The sequence below is a fragment of the Dreissena polymorpha genome, chromosome 13 (assembly GCF_020536995.1).
Source record: "Dreissena polymorpha isolate Duluth1 chromosome 13, UMN_Dpol_1.0, whole genome shotgun sequence".
In the NCBI taxonomy this organism is placed as follows: Eukaryota; Metazoa; Mollusca; class Bivalvia; order Myida; family Dreissenidae; genus Dreissena; species Dreissena polymorpha.
Genome location: NC_068367.1, coordinates 20581425 through 20601178, shown reverse-complemented (window position 1 = coordinate 20601178; position 19754 = coordinate 20581425). Strand labels below are relative to the sequence as shown.

The 19754-nt window shown below is 34.3% G+C and overlaps 1 protein-coding gene across 1 annotated transcript in view; it reads right to left on the bottom strand.

The window, feature by feature from the left end:
* The window catches only part of LOC127855511 (uncharacterized), a 127086-nt gene extending 108767 nt beyond the window's left edge, over positions 1–18319 (bottom strand). Inside the window, exons 1-3 of the mRNA XM_052391168.1 lie at positions 18293–18319; positions 8238–8325; positions 6927–6944 (exon numbers count right to left, since the gene is read on the bottom strand). The gene's annotated coding sequence lies outside the window, so the exon portion shown is untranslated. The remainder of the gene's footprint in view (positions 1–6926; positions 6945–8237; positions 8326–18292) is intronic.
* Positions 18320–19754: the final 1435 nt, after the last annotated feature.

Here is a 19754-nt window from a genome sequence, read left to right as displayed (position 1 = left end):
TATGGTCATCGTGCTAAGAAATTTCACAGAGAGATAAGTCGAGATTTGGAGCGAATATTTATACGAAATACACGTTTGTAACTTTCTTGCTGACATGGTTAGAAAGTGAGCGGCATTTAAAAAATGAATTCAAGTAAGGAGTGTATAGAACGATGAAAAATACTTTACTCGACCTAGACGTCGCTATGTTGACTATCACGTGATTTCCCCCTCTGTATAACTAAATTATTCGTTTCCAAGCTATGGACCTTATTGTGTGCTTTCTTCTAAAACTTATAAACATGCATAGATATACAAAAATAAAACATGGTGGGTGCAATGTAAAGCACTAAATAATTATAATAACAAAAAAGTATCTTATAAAAAAAATCTATACTAAACTCTGCGAATGAAAGCAACTTGCCATTGAAAAATACAAGTCGTGCTTTGGGTAGAAATAGGGCATACTATGAAAATATAAATATCAAACATCAAGCGAAGTACAACACCAGTATCCGTTTTAATCTTGTTGTTTATCATAATAAATTCACTGTAAAAATAGCGATACAAATCCCGTGTTTTCAATAATGGAAAATTGCTTTCATTTACCAAACTTTTTTCTCCTGCGTTCGCTTGTTTATGAAATAATTTTAACATGATTTCACAAAACATTTTTGTCATTGCAATGAAGATGGTAAAAAGTACATACACTGTATAAATCTTTACATACAAATGTATATACCCTAGCCGATGTATAGGTTCAAGTAGATGATCACCAAAGCCAATTACTGCCGACCATGAAATTATCTTTGTCAGCAATAAATGATTTAAGATTGACATATATTTGTTTCTGATATTATCTTTATATATGTATAGAGTATATATATATATATATATATATATATATATATATATATATATATATATATATATATATATATATATATATATATATATATATATATATATATATATATATATATATATATATATGCATGGCTTTCTGATCGACGCCTGCCTTGAAGTGCAACAGGTGCTACTGGACATAACCATTTTGGTCCCAGGGCAGACACTGTCCGCTTGAATGGTATTTATATAACCATTTTGGTCCCAGGGCAGACACTGCCCGCTTGAATGGTATTTATATAACCACATTGGGCCCAGGACAGACACTGCCGACTTGAATGGTATTTATATAACCATTTTGGTCCCAGGGCAGACACTGTCCGCTTGAGTGGTATTTATATAACCATTTTAGTCCCAGGGCAGACACTGCCCGCTTGAATGGTATTTATATAACCATTTTGGTACCAGGGCAGACCCTGCCCGCTTGATTGGTATTTATATAACAATTTTGGTCCCAGGGCAGACACTACCCGCTTGAATGGTATTTATAAAAACAGTTTGGTCACAGGGCAAACACTGTCCGCTTGAATGGTATTTATATTACCATTTTGGTCCCGGGCAGACACTGCCCGCTTGAATGGTATTTATATAACCATTTTGGTCCCAGGTCAGACACTGTCCGCTTGAATGGTATTTATATAACCATTTTGGTTCCAGGGCAGACAGTGCCCGCTTGAATGGTATTTATATAACCATTTTGGTCCCAGGGCAGACACTGCCCGCTTGAATGGTATTTATATAACCATTTTGGTCCCAGGGCAGACACTGCCCGCTTGAATGGTATTTATATAACCATTTTGGTCCAAGGGCAGACACTGTCCGCTTGAATGGTATTTTTCGTTTAAAAGAAGTCTCTCCTTAGCAAAAATCCATTTAAGGCGGTAAGTGTCGCCCCTGATAAGCCTGTTCGAAGTGTTAGCATCATCCCCTGGCTTACCGGAGATGCTCGAACTCCATGGCTATCTGGTCGACGCCCGCCTCGAAGGGCCATAATTGCGGGTACTGGCCCGGATGCTTCTTAGGCTGGATGATGATGTTGGCACTTCCGCTGCGGGAACAGAACATTTGTAAGACATTTTACTAAATGTTTTCAAATGTTTTCACTCTTGGGATGGTATGACATGATTTTTCGCAAAGATTATGCTCCTCTTTGGAAATATAATAGTGATATCTTGTTAAAACGTTTAAACTTAATGAGGGCAAGAATGCCATGAATTTTCCATAAAAAAATACGTAAAGAAGTCAGGATGAAGATATTGGCTCTGCCGTTGCGGAAACATAACATTGGTAAGGCATTCTCACTCAAACATTTTCACCTTCTGAGGGCAAATAATGTTGATGGTTTGTCCGAAAAGAATATGTTCCGAAGTATGCAAGGAGTCCAAATTCTTGACAATATGTTCTAGATGTTTCGAACAAAAAGGAGTGCGATGATGGATTTAAAAAATAATTGCTTTTGTGTGTTCATTCGTTATGACGTGAAATGAAATTTTCGACATCTTACACAAAATTTGTCAACTTACTTGCATGGGCTGTTTTTATACCTGATAATAAAATGCAGCCCCTCGACAGGGTCACCCTGGCGTACAATGTTGGTGTCGAAAATGTAGCGTTCCTTCCTGATGCTCATTTCTAGCAGCTTCTTCAACTTCACGTTCATGTCTTTGAAAAAAGAATTTGTTTCGATGAATTCCCGGATCTCCGCGTATTTTGCCTCTTGATCCGCCTGCGGAGAAAAATTGTTCGGTATCAAGTAGTCCCGTATAGTTTTGATAACAATAACTCCGTTTCCATTTCACATACGGCCCCATGATCAAACTGCCAACTTTCAAATTGTACTTGTAATTCATATACTTCAAATTTTGTAAGACCGTTATGGTTTTAACAATAACTTTGTTAATGAATGCTGTCAAAAATACATGGTTTTCGATCTTCTTAGAAAGTAAAATTCGCCCAAAGGCAAGCAACTTCGAAGTTCCGGAAGTGAAATGTGGACAAAAGCTCCACACTTCAATGAACGCATCCAAACGTTCATCTTTCAACGTCATCCTCAATCAAATGCACCACAGTGGTGCAGATACACAAATAATACAGACAATAATCAAACAAAGAATGGATGTGATCGCTAAATCGCTTTTAAACCCGATGAGAAAATGAACTCTGTAGAAATAGGCAATACTTTCTGTATAATTTAGTGTGATGTAACCTAAATGGAAAAATAGTTCGGTATAAAGTAGTCCCGTTTATAGAGAATAGTAGTTCGGTTGAAAGTAGTCCTGTATGATAAAGTTTTATACAATCACTTAAGTCAGACTCACAACTAACAAAACTTATGTAAACACCAAGTTGAGCATTATTGCCAAACCAAGCACATATGTTGCGAAAAAACTACAACTTGAAGTTGAGTCAGAATATTGACTTAATAATGTTCGTGGTAATCTGCCAATTGCTTGTTCAGACCTTCAATGACCTGTCGAAGAGTTCCTGGTCGATCACCATGAGATCCGTGTCTTCATCCGTGACCACGGTGGCGTTACGGAACGTGTCCTTGTTCACGAGAGCCAACTCGCCGAAAGCGCCACCCTGGCCTGTGAAACAATGAAATCCAACGCGCATTTTATGATAAATTGCACAACTATTTTATCTGATATGCAAATGTTCGACATATATCGCAGTTTAATCAGTGACGACGATGGCGTTACGGAACGTGTCCTTATTCACGAGAGCAAACTCGCCGAAAGCGCGATCTTGACCTCTCAAATCCAAAACGCAGTTACTTTTAAGTTTGTAACTTTTTTAGTTTAACACTTTAAACTTTTTTTTTCGATTGCATCCATAGCATAAGGAAAATTATGCGGAAAGTGCCGTCCCAGATTAGCCTGTGCAGTCAACGTGGGCTAATCAGGGAGAACACTTTCCGCTTTTATGATATGTATGGTTCAACGAAAGTCTCTTCTTAGCACAAACCCAGTTTGGGCGGAAAGTGTCGTCCATTATTACCCTGTACATAATGAACTTGCTAATTTTGAACGGCACTTAACGCACATGCCTTAAACTCCCTTTTCACAGAGCGAGGCTCATATATGTTTAGAGAAGGGGGGGGTGGCAACGTCGAATGGCAGGGGTAAAAACACTTCAGCGACGGGAAACTTGATGTATGAGACAAGCTGTTCATTAGTTTCAAAACATTTATTGTGAAGAAATAAATCAAGCCATGTTGACTTAATCATGAGCAAAAGCTTTGTACAAAAATCAAGTGCTACAGAATCGTACTCCATTAGATGCCCTCTCTCGGCGAAATACACATAAATTATGAGGCAATCTCCCTATTTCTAGAAGACCGGGCGCATACTCAAGGGAAGTAACTGCTGTTAGGAGTTTGAGTATGAGGCAGACCGAATTACAGAGCTGGGAGCGGAAGAATACAAACGGGAAAATAGTTACAGTCTCGAGGAAATTGATACCGTGGACAATTGCCTGTTAACAACTAAACAAGCTGAAGGCAGATACAATCACTTCTGTAGAATTGTATTGGTGATCGTGTTGCGACTGCGTTCAAGACCACCACAGGTACAAGAGAGTCCATCTCGCGCCGTTTCCAAAATGCTTATCTGAATAATCCGAACAAACGACTTAACGCATCCTCCAGGAATACAATGATCGGCAATCTAGACGGAAAATATTTGTGGACGAAAATGCGAGTCTGAACGAAACGCTGTATGGGCAGGTGGAGGCTCCACCGAAGACCACCTGTTTCACCGTTTGCTTTATATTCAAAATGTAGCGGCGATGAAAAAAAGGAAAATGTCTATTTTATCAATACAAATGCTGGAAACGCCTCAGTTATCATTATTTGATTTATAGCACCAACTAAATCAGGAGACGAACATAGATCTATTTATATTAGTCGAATATTGAATTTTTCCAAGGAATTTACGCAAATTGAATTGAGTATGTAATAGTTTGCAATCATTTACACGAGATATATAAATCCGACTTAAGGCAATGCATTCGTTTATTGACATATATCTTAATAACGTAAACAATGGAAAAAATTAAATTGTTTTTCGTTACCGTATTTCATGATAAATTTCCCGAATTTATTTCGATCTAGAGGCGCCAGCAATTTCGTCGGTTTCTTCGTCATTTCCGAGTCATTGTCGGCATCCTCGTGGCTTGACGCAACTTCTGCCTCCGTTCTATGTAAAGTTACGTCATGCACCTCTGCTGACGTCACTTCAAAAGGTCAATATTTGTTTTAATGTTGTTTTTTTAAGTTTGATATGATTACAAAGGTTGTTAATGTCGTGAGTCAAGTTTCATACAGGGATGTATCATAGGAGACAGATTGCAATCGTTTTCCATGTATTACATACACACAATCTTGTCTTGCTGATTTTACATAGATATGTACATCTAAATCAGAGTTAAATAATGTTGGAATCAAAAAGTAAATGGCATGTCATTTTTTTTAAACTTTCAAGCTTAACAGTAAATGCAAAACTCGAAAGACTCTTGAAAGTACTGTAAACTACTTTTTAGACTTGCAATTCGTGAACTTATATGATGCGCGTCAGGCGAAAATGGGTCTAATGCGCCTAACTAAATACTTAGCTGTTATAGAGGTACGCTGGCCACAGAGCACATAATACCCATTTTTTGAAGACGCGGGTCACATACTATGGGGTAACCCACTAAGAAGAAAATAAATGATTCAGTAAAACTACAGGAGAAGCGCTAAAGATAAACATCTCTCAACAAGAAATAATATCAATTATTAAAGTCAGTGTTATGTCACCTGACGCCTTTTCCATCCCGCTCAGAATCGAGGCTTCCGATTCAGGCGCTTTTGGCTGCTTTTTGACCGACTTCCGTTTCGCTGCAGCAGACGCTCTAGCGGTGGATTCGTCAACGCCTTCTCCCGTCATCTTAGGGTCAATATACACGCTGACCGAACCCCTTAGGATGATGTAGAAACTGTGGGGTACATCGACATTTAATGCTTTGGGGTACTTTTTGTATATTTTCCGTAGTTCGGGAACTTAAGAGTATATTTAAGAGTACACGGGGTTCTTTTATGTAGTACCTGAGCCAAAATGACCAATCGAGTGAGAATAATACTTCTAAACAAATAACACAATTTATGCGTTTTCTAATTTAAAAAATGAATAATTTCTCCAGATGTGATATTAATAATTTAAATTCAGAAATTTAATAGTTGCAAAGGTACACATGCTTTATACAAAACGTGATTGTAACATCATTTATACCGTTGTTTATTATTAATAAGTGTAAAACATTAGATTAAAAATTAGTTATTATCTAAAATACTTTGGATATGGTAATGTTTGAAATCAAACAGTCTAAGGTTATTGTGAACTCACTCATACACGCAAATACACGCAAATACACATTTACGTTAACTTGTCAGTATTTATTAGTTACATTAATTTGTTACACAATGATTTATTACAGTTTTCTTACAAAGATGTTATTTCACGACGGTAAACAAAGTGAAGTCAGTGACCGTTTTGATGGCAATCAGTGAGTTAAAATACTTAAACACGTGACCATGACTGACGATCTTTTTACGTGAGCGTTAACGTTTGACGGCCTACCATAGTTCTCCGTTGTATTTGCTATATTTAGAAGTCGAGTTTTATGATTAATACCATGTAATACAATAACATAATGATCATAATGATCATTGAACAATCAAGAACATTCTGAAAGTTGTGTTTTGGGGCTTTTCAAGTGGGTGTATTTTTATGCATTTTCTATTTTAAATAGTTTTAAATAATTTGATACAATTGTTACAAACTTTATCTGAAATATATTCTTACACACATTTTGAGAATCCGAATCAAACATCACATTACTATTTTTTACTAAGAATTGACTACTAAATACTTGATTGAACCCAAATAAACATCTAACAAAATGTTCTTCGTATCTAACGTGTTAGACAACGGCATACATATATAAGACATTTCATACAAGCATTAGAACGTTCGCTTAATGACCCAACATGCATCACTTACCTAAAATCTTCAAAATAGCTACATTGCCCACAATACAAATGCAATTTAATTCAGCGATCAATCAATTCATGGTATCTGTGCCGACATAGTGCTAAAAACACAGAAACGAGTAGCCTTGCTATATTCCTAAATAAGTAACAGATTAATTTTGTACAGTAAAAACTGTTTCGAGTGCCTGTATGTTAAGTAACAAATTTAAGTGACTGTATTATTTAGGTGTTGCAATAATTTCTATTCCATTGGATTTCAAATTTCAAACATGTGTACTTAATTTATAAGTATCCGTACGTTACATAACATTACATTACATTCAAAAGGGAACAGACACTCGACGGTATCAATAAAATGATTAAAATCTTATAAAGAATGTGTACTTTGTACTGGACAGGGGCGGTACTTTTAATATTTCTTTGACAATTCTTTTATAGAAAATTCATATTTTATCTTAGTGTTGTATTATAACTATGATATTGTTTTAGGTTGTGTCTTAGAAACGTGATTTTTGTTAGAGTTGTCTAAGAGTTGCCGGATATGGTGTCCGCCTAGCGACCGGGAGGTCACGGGTTCCATTCCCAATAAGGGAGCGTTCTTTCGATCTTCCCAAAGACATCAAGTGCTGGTTCTAGGCCCAGGAAAAGAACTCGAGAGCGTTATAATAAGCCTGGGGCTTTCGATGCAATTGAGCTAAAATAAAAGGAACAGTTTCCATTAAACAGAACCCCCGTTCAACTCACCAAATCATTAATCCATGATGACCAAACATAATAACTCAATTTTCAGTTTCAGATATATCATTATATGCAGATACAAGCGAGTCATAAGGGAAAGAACCATCGTCAAACTTAAAGTATAATCTTCCTTGGCTTGGTCGAGGGGCTGAGAAAAATATATAGTTATATCCCGTGCGATGCGGTTTTGAGCTCAGTTTAAACAGATTTACGTAATCCCAATTTATATTAAGGGGGATGCTTATTAAGGCAGGGGTTTGATCTAGCTGTACTGGTTCCAGTCACATCTTTGCGTGAAGGTTGTGTTCACAGAAGAGGTAATCACGTGGCAAACAAGATGGCGACGTACGAGTTTGAATAGACGCGGGCTGTCAATAGTGCATATGCTATCGGTATGCTGTTCTATATGAACAATAATGTAATTTGAGGGGTCAAATGGCAAGTTAGACTCAATTATATTAAAGAAGAGTAAAAAAAATAAAGTTTCTAAATTATTCTTTATTCTCAGACTGAAGTCTTCGAAAATTTTGGCGAATACGGCACCAGGGCAGGTCACTTAGGAAACAGCAATCAGTTATCTTACCTATCGCCCCTCTCTCCTTGCTTAATAATGACGTCATCTTCGAAGCTGCTTACCAGTGCGCAGTTCCTCACGATGTCTACCAGAACGTCTGTAATGAAAAAACTAACCTTTTATCAAGACCTAATAATTGTGTGTTCGATTTTATTGATGCCTAATGCTTATTGAAACACTCGAGGCCGTTTCCTTGGTATGACAAGTACTTGGTGTCTTTAGGGGAGATCTAAAGAACGAGTCCACAAAGGGAACACATAACCCCCCTTGTCGCTAGTCGCACACCATATCTACTACGCTACGGGCCGGCGACTTTATTCCTATGCAATGGTACTTGGTCACAGTTTTGCAAACGGATATTCTGAACACACTCACAGTTTCTGTTTAATTCTTTGAGACATGTTCTGGAAAAAGTGGAAATTCGCGTAAAGGGTCATCCCAGATTAGCCATTGTAGTCCGCACATTCCTATCAGGGACGGCATTTTCCACTTTTATGGAATTTCTTTTAAAAAAGAGGTCCCTTTTAAACGAATCATAGTTTCTGTTGAGGTTATCCTACTAAGCAGACATAGTTCATTATCTTAATGGTGCTCTTGATATCTGACGTTCTGGCGAGTGTCGGCATTAATGTTGAATACTGTAATATTGATTTTAATAGCTTTTTACCCTTTGAATTTACTGAATAAAGCCATAGTGTAGATTTATAAAGTTTTTGAATTCCGACTAATATAAGGCGAACGATTCTAATAGAAATTTAAACAATGGAGAACAGGATGTACCAGCATACTAGCGAGTGCGTTTTCCTCGTGCTTTTCTGGAAAGTATAGATTTTCTCGAGGAAATATGAGCAGTGCCTTGTTATTAGAGGAATTGCGATTAGAAATGGTGCTGTAAATTTTAAGGAGTGTCAACAAGCGCAACGATTGTCTTGATTATAACCATGTTCTCGATGTATAGCCTATATTTAAATAGTGCCAATGATGGCCAACATTAAAAACTATTTTTAAAATGTTACATCAGTGAATGCAATAGGATATTGAGCTAATAGTGACTGGTTGTAGTCGCTATTGATTCTGTGTTATCTGATACCAAATGACGATTATAATCTATGAAATCAACATTTTACTTATTATAAAATATATTTTTTTACTTTCATATATTTTCTTTTTTTTCTTGTCACATCTTTGTGACGGACAAAGAAGCATATCTCGCTCAGTTGTAACGATGATACACTTAACGGTGGTACCTAAGTGACAAAAGCACTACTCAATGTTCAAACATCTCTCTGGTTTTAAACATTACAAAAACTGAGAGCAGATGTCTTAAACTTGACGACGCACGCACTAACGCTTGGGCGGACATATCGGTATCCCATTAGCTCACCATAAGCATGGTGTGCTCAGGTGCGCTCAAACAACACTGGAAAACACCGCTAGGACAAGATGCGAGGATGTCAGACTTCGAACCGGACACCAGGAAGCGTAGTTCATAAAATAATATGAAATTAAAATTGAAAGCCCATAAAATCATCAACAAAATAAAAAACAATAAAAATATAAGGGGTGTTTTTCATTTTAATATTGTTAACTGAAATATGAGCCTTGCTTCAGGAAAACGTGAATAAATGCGTGTGCTTTAATTAATGGCCCAGATTAGTCTATGCAGTATGCACATACTAATTTGGAAAGACACTGTACGTTTGAATGCTATTTGTTTAAAGAAAGTCTCTTCTACAGGAAAATACAGTCCAGGCGGAAAGAGTTGTCCCTTTAAGCCTGTGCGGACTGCACATGCTAATCTTCAACGACACTTTACGAACATGTAGTAAGCCCGTTTGTCCCTGAGAAGGTTCATATGTAAAACACTGATATAGTATATAAGGTTATCTTATTCGTTTAAAGACAAAAAAAGAAAAACACGATTATCCCAAAAATGCTTCGGTTACTAATAGATAGGGAGTGACAATATGTATTTGTACTCGAGTGTCACAAATGCCAGCTGGCGATTATATTTACTATTGAATAAAAGTTGAAAATGATTTTAAAACTTTAAACTCACATTACAATCTTCGATACATTCCCTATATAACTACTCTATTAGAGATAATATTGCGCGGCGCGATTTGACATCTATAATCCACGGTATTTCTTTCCTCAAATATTGCAATAGATAATTCAACACAATAAGTGCAGTGAAGTGTCAATGAAGATCTCGTTAAATGTAATGTAAATTGCAGTTAATGCTTATTTGAAATACTGCATTAAAATATCAATGAAGTTCTCGATAAATGAAATATAAATTGCAGTTAATGCGTATTTACATTAGATTAAAAAAAGTGTGCATTTTGTAAACGTTTCTGTGTACAGTTCACAAACATTATGATTGCTGATATAGATAACAATAACCCAATTAGCACACGTGGGCTTTTCGTAAAGGATAGAAATGTGCCTTTAGATAGTAGATACAATATCTAATATAATGCACACAAACATGAAATTTGGATAAATAAATTATAGTTAAATATTATTTAATAAAGCGAGGATAACTTATGGTAATGAAGCAACACAATTCATAATTATGCATTGGCAAATGTTTGTATTGAAACACAATAAAGGCTTAACTACGGAAGCACTTGTTAAAGCATTAGAAGCTATAAAAACAGCAGGATATGTAGTTGCATTCAATGATGTAATAGAAGCTGCATTTTGTATTCCTCTATGTACGCAATTATAGACATAAATGAAACATTTAGAGGAACCGCGGCATTGACAAATGCATGTGTGGACTTATTAAATTCTAAATTATTAATTCACCAAACTCACTTATTCGATCTATGTACGATAAGTATATCACAGATAATATGTTTGCTAACAGTAACATAGAACTATGCTGGACAAAAACTATCAAAGACCTTATTGACACTTTAGGCTTTAGCTATGTATTGCATGAAAATGTTAACATAACAGACCATTATCCAAAACTTAAACAACGTCTTCGAAATCAATATGTCCAGTCATGGAATGATATGATAAATTCGCAAGTAAATTATATTATTATGTTAAATTTAAAAAGGATTATACATTTGAAAAATATATTTGGAATGTGTTGATAATGATTGCCATAGAAAAGCTCTAACAAGATTCAGACTAAGCGCTCATTCTTTAGAAATTGAAACTGGCAGATACAATAACATTCCTAGAGAAAACAGAAAATGCAAACTGTGTAACAGTAACATGGTTGAAACAGAATATCACTTCTAATGTATTTGTACGCTTTATCAAGATTTAAGAATTAAGTATACTGTTAACCAATCGTTTTATACCGTCAACAAGTTCGTATCTATGATGTCAAGTCCTAACTCTAGAAAATTAAGAAATATTTCCAAATTTATTTACAATGCTATGTTAAAAAGAAAATTAAGTTAATGGCGAAGATATAACAAACAGAACTCAAATACTAGAAGAACAACGTTTATTTTTCGAAACCCTCTATAAACGAAAACATGTTGAAAATAACACCCTCTTTAAAAATACACATCATGCTTTAAATCAAGAAGAAAAACAACTGTGCGACGGATTACTTAATGAATATGAATGTGGATTAGCACTTAAAGAAATGCAAAATAATAAAAGTCCAGGATCTGATGGCATCACAGTTGAATTTTATAAAATATTCTGGAACGATATTAAAATACATTTAATTAATTCACTTAACTATTCATTTAACAACAAAAACCTAACTACGCTACAAAAACAAGGTATAATATCACTCATTCCAAAACCTGGAAAAAACCTTGAATCCTTATCAAACTGGCGCCCGATTAGTCTACTTAACAATGATTATAAAATTGCAACTAAAAGTATATCAAACAGAATAAAAAAAGTATTACCATCAGTCATTTCAAGATCTCAATCTTGTTTTATTAAAGGACGATACATTGGTGAAAATGTACGTCTGATACAAGAATGCATAAATTATTTCAACCAACCAAACAATTCTGGCCTCATTTTCTTTGCAGACTTTGAAAAGGCTTTCGATTCACTAGACTATTCGTTTATGTTCTCTTGCTTAGAAAATATGAATTTCGGTGAAAGTCTTATTAAATGGGTAAAACTATTTTATACCGATATTTACAGTATAATTATTAACAATGGCTTCTTCTCAAACAGTTTTAACATCGAACGAGGGGTACGACAAGGATGTCCACTCTCATCCTCACTATTCATTATATGCATCGAGTATCTATCACACTATATCCAATCAAATAAACATATAAATGGAATATCGCTAGAACCAGACGAAGATATTAAACAGTCCCTATTTGCTGACGACGCAACTTATTTTTTAAATGACAGTATTGACTCATTCAATAATCTCATAGAATCGCTTACCCTTTTTGGAATGGCATCGGGTCTTAAACTTAACAAAAGTAAATGCACTGTGCTACGAGTAGGTAAATTTAAACAAAGTAATATTCAACTTAAAAAAGAAATGAAATTCCACTGGACATCAGATGAAGCAACAACGTTAGGAATAACCTTTACAAACAATGAAAATGAAACAGTTCAACAAAACATACTGCCTAAATTACAAAAATTTAAAAATTGTTTAAAATCATGGCAGCATCGTAAACTTACACTAATCGGAAAAAACACGGTGTTGAAAACGTTTGCACTCCCTAAATTAATTTATACACTAACAGTTCTCCCAAACCCACCAAATGATATTATTAAAGATATACAATCAGAAATATTTAATTTCATATGGGACGGTAAACCTGATAAAATTAAGCGAACTCAGTTAATTCAATCTGTAGAAAATGGAGGTATCCAATTAACGGACATCGACTCATTCTTGAATGCAATCAAATGCAGCTGGGTTAAAAGATATCTAGATAATACCAATACAAGTAAATGGAAATTATTTTACCAGAAAATCCTAAAAAAATATGGTGACTCCTTACTTTTTGAATGTAAAATCAGCAAAACCATTTTGCATGAAATTGCAAACGAAAACATATTTCTATCTAATGTTTTATCGGCATGGACTAATGTTACTCATAATCTAGAAACCCAAATCACCAGTAAAACTATTTTATGGAACAATAAAGACATAACTTCAAACAATAAGACTTTTTTCTATAAACTTTGGTTTGAAAAAAACATTAAATATGTCGACCAATTGTACGATTACAGAATAAAAGACTTCTATTCTTTTGAGAATATATGTTATATATACGGAATACCTTCAAGCAATTTCCTAATGTATTACACATTAATTAAAAGCATACCCACACATATTAAATCTACAATTAATACTAATAACACACCATGTACTCAAACATCATTCACGGAAAACATACTTGCAAAACAAAACAAAACAAACAAAATATTTTACAAACTACAAATTAAACACCCTGCAGAAAACTCCAAGATTCAAAATAAATGGCAAAGCCTTCTTGGGGAACAAGAATTTAATTGGAAACAAATATTTATCATGCCATATAAAACAACTATAGATAGCACACTGAGAAATTTTCAATATAAATATGTCCATAGAATCATAGCTACAAATAAATACCTTTTTAAGTGCAACCTATCCAACACAAATTTATGTGATATATGCAGCGAACACATTGAAACAATAGAACACCTATTCTGGGAATGCAAACATATTCAAATTCTATGGAACCAGTTAACATCATTTCTAGAGAAACAACAATTAAAATTAAAACTGTCTCTCTTAAATATCAGTTTCGGTGTGAATACTTTTAAAATACCAGAAATTATTAACACTGTGAACCACATTATCATATTAATGAAATATTTTATATTTAGCTTCAAATACAAAAAACAAATACCTACTTTCAACTGTTTTATAAACTATTTAAAACTAAAGATCCAAATTGAAAAAGAAATAGCCCTCAACAACGATAAACTTCATATTTTTGAACAAAAATGGAAACGCATAACCTTTCATAACCCAGTCCAGTTGTCTTCTACCTAACTCTACGCAACTCATCTATAGGATTGATTATTACATTTAAAAATAACAGAATACACCACATGCAACCAAGAGAAAAAAAACAGTATATCCTAGCATATCATGTATAATATGTGTTTGACATGATTACTGTTGTATTGTACCACTTTTGTTCTTGCTTATGCACATATTTATATTGTATGTTTTTATATTGAATAATAAAAAAGGTTTAAACTGAACTGAAAAAAAAAAATGTTAAAAAGAAATGATTACCTTGCTAGCTAGTTACTCTGTTGTTTCTTGTTAACGTTGAAAACCAATTATGTATCATGTATTCACGTATTTATTTAATAATCCTTTTATGTGAACTGTTTTTTGTTTAGTATTTCATTTGTTTGGTCATCTTTATGTATATTTGCTTACTATGTGGCCGAAGGCATGTATTTGCTGATTTTGCCAATAAACTGAAACTGAAACTGAAACATTAATTGCAGCATTTTTTTTTAAAACATTTGAGCATCAGTTATAGAAGTTATTGTGGGCATTGTTATGATCATAAATTGTGTTGATACATTTGCAGAACAATGTGTAATACCATTTGCAGAAGCATTTGTAGAAGCATTAGAAGAAGCATAGGGAAAGTTGACTCTTACAAATAGCATGTCGAACGAAAACACCAACGCTTCCTTCACATTGTCATATATTATGTAATATTATTGTTTAAAAAACGACATGAGCAGTATATCTTAAAAAAAGAATAATTTGAATAAATATTAGTGTCATATATATTTACTTAAGGATCGTCAGAAGAAGCCGTTTGATTGAAATCAATCCAACGTTAAATTGGAATTGATTTTACGCAGTGTCACAATAGTAAAGGGCGTGCGTGCATTGATTGACTACACTACAAAATATATGTGCAACTCTAAACAAATGTAAATAACGGTCGGCAATTCAAAACGATTTCAATGGGTGTAATTAATCATGTTTTATGTGCGCAATATATCTTGACATTTAATTGTGAGATTCCAATTGCATACAGTCATAAAATGGCTTATATTTTTAAACGGTTAACATTAAACATTACCAAATGTGGGACCTTCTACCATCGGTAATATTTGTGTGCGGGATACGTGTTCCCGTTCGAATGCTAGCTTTGTCGGGAGATACCGAAATTGTTGATATTTTAGTTTAACTGAGAAATCCTATTTGTTCAAACAGCATGGCATTTGATACAAGACGCGGAGTTGTTATGCTTGTCGTTATCACGACGTCAAATTTTTATATTGTTGAATAAATAAACATTAGGATGACAATTCAAGTAAAACATATGAATCATTTTACTATTGTCTCCGAATAAAAATGTTTATTTAATTTAAAATATGTATTTATCTTGCCACAATTATGTTAATGGTTTATTTTTATAGGTTGTTGTACACTCGGTTTTAATTTTCAAACTAGATTGTATAAGTGTTTTATATTATATGTGTATTTATTTTCACATTCACGTTTAAGAAGAAGACTGGACACCCGAATACACTTTTACCGTTAAGCAGTCACCAATTAGCTTAAACACGTTTACTCGCGGGAGCAAATACATGCGTGAGACGAATTTATTTCAAAAAGCGTACACTCAAGCTATTGAATGTTCCGTACACAAACATAAATACTTTTAGAACGTCTTAACAAATCGCATTAGAGCGTTAATGTATTTTGATAAGTTAAATGAATGAATAAAATCCCATACAGCTTAGGCCTATTTTTACAAGACATTAACATAAATTTAATTAATAAAATTATTCGGATTCGCCGCTAATAGGAAATTACAAGTACCAAATATGTCACTTTAAAATTTTATATATACTTACATTATATACACAATATATTCATCAGGCACAAATAAGCTCTTATATTATAGAATATTGCAATATTTCATTCTTACGCGATTGACTTACTCTTATTATGTTATGCAGTAAAGAATCGTGTGTTGTTGTTGTTTTGTGTGCAAAAATATCAATACAACAGCCAGGTACTGTCAGAGAGTGCTTAAACAATAAATCCATGTAACCCTTTAATAATAATAAGGGATATTTGTTTCATATTTTAAGAATAAATATCATAGTTATTATCTTGCTTTTGTGCACGTAACGATTCCCGAAAAGTGATATATAGTAAGGCTTTCACGAACTTTAAACCAATGCCACCATGTTCTGTTACGTCCTCATATTTTAGATACACTATAAGTTGACCCAATGGCGTAAGTGACATTCACAGATTTTGTTGAATTTGCAAACATAATACAAAACCACATTCCGAATTCACAGCCACCTATGTAACCTAGTAAGACTAAGATGCAACGTGCCCATAAACGAACAAAGATCTAAAAAATATTTTATACAAGACCATGCCCAAGACACCACGACAAAAACAGTTGGTAAGCAGTGATTCCCCAACCGAAATCTTTCTCGCCTTATACGCCACTTTTTGTTTATCCAAAACTCTTCTGTAGTTGTTATTCTTTTAACGGGGCCTTTTCACAGATTTTGGCATTTTTTAACTTATTCATTAAATGCTTTATATCGATAAATGTAAACATTGGATCGTAAAAGCTCCAGTAAAAAATCAAGAATAAAATAAAAAAAGGAAAAGAACATTGCCCGGACCAGGTTTCGAACCAGTGACCCCTGGAGTCCTGCCAGAGTCCTGAAGTAAAAACGCTTTAGCCTACTGAGCTACTCCGCCGATTACACATAGTTGATATATTTTATACCTTATATGAGCAATCTTCGTAGTTTTACAAAATTTAACGACAAAAACAGAACTCTCCAAATTATTCAATCGTTTCGCGTTGCAACGCTTTATAATTTTTAGGTTTTAAAATCGTCAAAAGATGCATATAATGGCTATATTAGACCATGGTAAATGTTCAGTATTACTGTTTCCTCACAAATATCATAACTAAAACGAAAATTTGCGAATCTGAAACAACTTTTTTCAATTTTGTCAATTTACCAAAGCGTGAAAAGATCCCTTTAAACTGGCTTTTATTTCATTACAGGATTGGATAACTTATTTTATCATATAGATATGTCTGTATTTTACAGTGGCTGCATAGCCCAAGATGTTCACTTCATTCACATAGGATGCTAATTTCTAATTTTATAAATCCAATTTTCATAACGCCTTACGACTTTGTTTGTTGAACACCAAAATCTCATCGATAATGTCAGCAGCCTTGCCTTTCCAATTTCGATGCCTTTGAATTCTGACAATGGATATTAAAAACGCGCGTTTAAATTATGAACATTCATACTTATGTGAAAAATTCAATTTATCCAATTATTTTTCCAGTGCACAAATCACTTGGAAAATTTAGCCGTTGTTTGCCGTATGCCACAAATTTACATTGTTGAATTTAAAAAATACACGTAAATAAATAAGATCAATTCAAATTTATTTTTAAACGTCTGACAACATTTTTATATATATATGTGAACGCACGAAAGCAAATTGAAGCCAATATTGCCTAACAGCAACACACCAAATATTATTTTTTTTTAACAAAACCGTATATAATGAACATGTATCACGACAGTTTAGTACATCCAGTTGCATATACGTTCATGATCACCCTTATTACAATATTGAACCTGAATGACAGGATGATTATCACCCTTATTACAATATTGAACCTGAATGACAGGATGTGTCGATCACCCTTATTACAATATTGAACCTGAATGACAGGATGATTATCACCCTTATTACAATATTGAACCTGAATGACAGGATGATTATCACCCTTATTACAATATTGAACCTGAATGACAGGATGATTATCACCCTTATTACAATATTGAACCTGAATGACAGGATGATTATCACCCTTATTACAATATTGAACCTGAATGACAGGATGATTATCACCCTTATTACAATATTGAACCTGAATGACAGGATGTGTCGATCAGACCTGAATGACAGGATGTGTCGATCAGACCTGAATGACAGGATGTGTCGATCAGACCTGAATGACAGGATGTGTCGATCAGACCTGAATGACAGGATGTGTCGATCAGACCTGAATGACAGGATGTGTCGATCAGACGCCATTCAGTAAGCACTATGATAAATATTTGATAGCGCCCATAGAGCTTTGCATACAGGCTTATAAAAAGCGCCCCGTAATTTTCTGGCGGGTCAAATACCAGCAGTTTATTTTGATACGGATTATGCTCGAGACATTTCAACAGATAATAAATATCTTTTCAATGACAAAACATCTTGTACGGAGAGTTAATTTCAAGCGAAGAACAAAAACTGGCAATATTGGCCCAGATGGCGGGATCGTTTATAATGCGGAAAATGCGAAAATGTTTAATATGTTTTTTTATTGGTGTTTAATCCTGTCTTTAACGTGGCAACATTTGAAGGCCTATGAATGTTACAATGCGTTTAAGAACTGTGGCGCATTAGTAATAGATTGTTCGTAGATAAATTTTCACTAAATGGCGCATCAAAAATGTCCGTTTGTAAAATGAGAAATGATATTATGCAATTTTGAGTTTTCACCATACATGGTCTTTTCAGGCATTTTCATTTTAAAGCATGTAATTAACATTCTGTAGTGCCATTCACAATTGCTGTATTCTGCTTTTGTAAAATAAGTATATCACATAGATCGCAAATAACTATGAATGCCTCGCTGCCGAGCGCAGTCCTCCCATCTCTTATCTCCCCTCTAAATTAACTATTAACAGTTAAAATAAAAACTTGGCGCATTCATTAACGCGTAGATTTGTTCGAAAAATATATTTTTGCTAAAGTTATGTTTGGCTTTTTTGTGCCATAAATTGAATCATGATTTCGATTTGCATTGACACAAGGAAAAAAAACGGATGTTAGCGAGTGCTATCGAAATGTTTCGACAAAATTGAAATGGGGCTTACAGTTAAAATAACAACAGTTAAATTAACAATTAACAATAACTTAATTTTACAATCCATGTAAATTCTTTATAATTATAGGTTTGTTATTGATATATTGATAGTGTAACTTAAAGTTGATACGTAAAACATACGATGTAAGGGCACCGTGTCGGATGCACGTAAATTATTCGGCATTGGCCCGTCGAGAGACGAAAAATGCAGACGACTTAAGACGCCCTCGTAGGAACTGTATGTAAGACTTGCGTCAAGCGCACGTGTATCGCACGTCTGACATAGTCATGTTACGGTCGCCACAGAGAGAATGTGGTATCCGTTGACCATGTGTTCTTTTGATTAAAATGTTTATGTATAAAAGTGGAAAATGTAAATATTTATTTATTCTTACGAATGAAATGCATTAAGCCCTTATATCCGAGAGCAAGGCACATTTTTAATCTATGTTCTGGCGAGTCTCTGCGCACATTTTGAATAGTGAAATACTTATTTTAACATCTTTTTACCCTTTTAATTTTCAAACAATAAATCCATGGCGTAGCTCTATAGAATGCCAGAGTGCTACAACACAAAAGACGAACGATTCTAATCGGAAGTGAA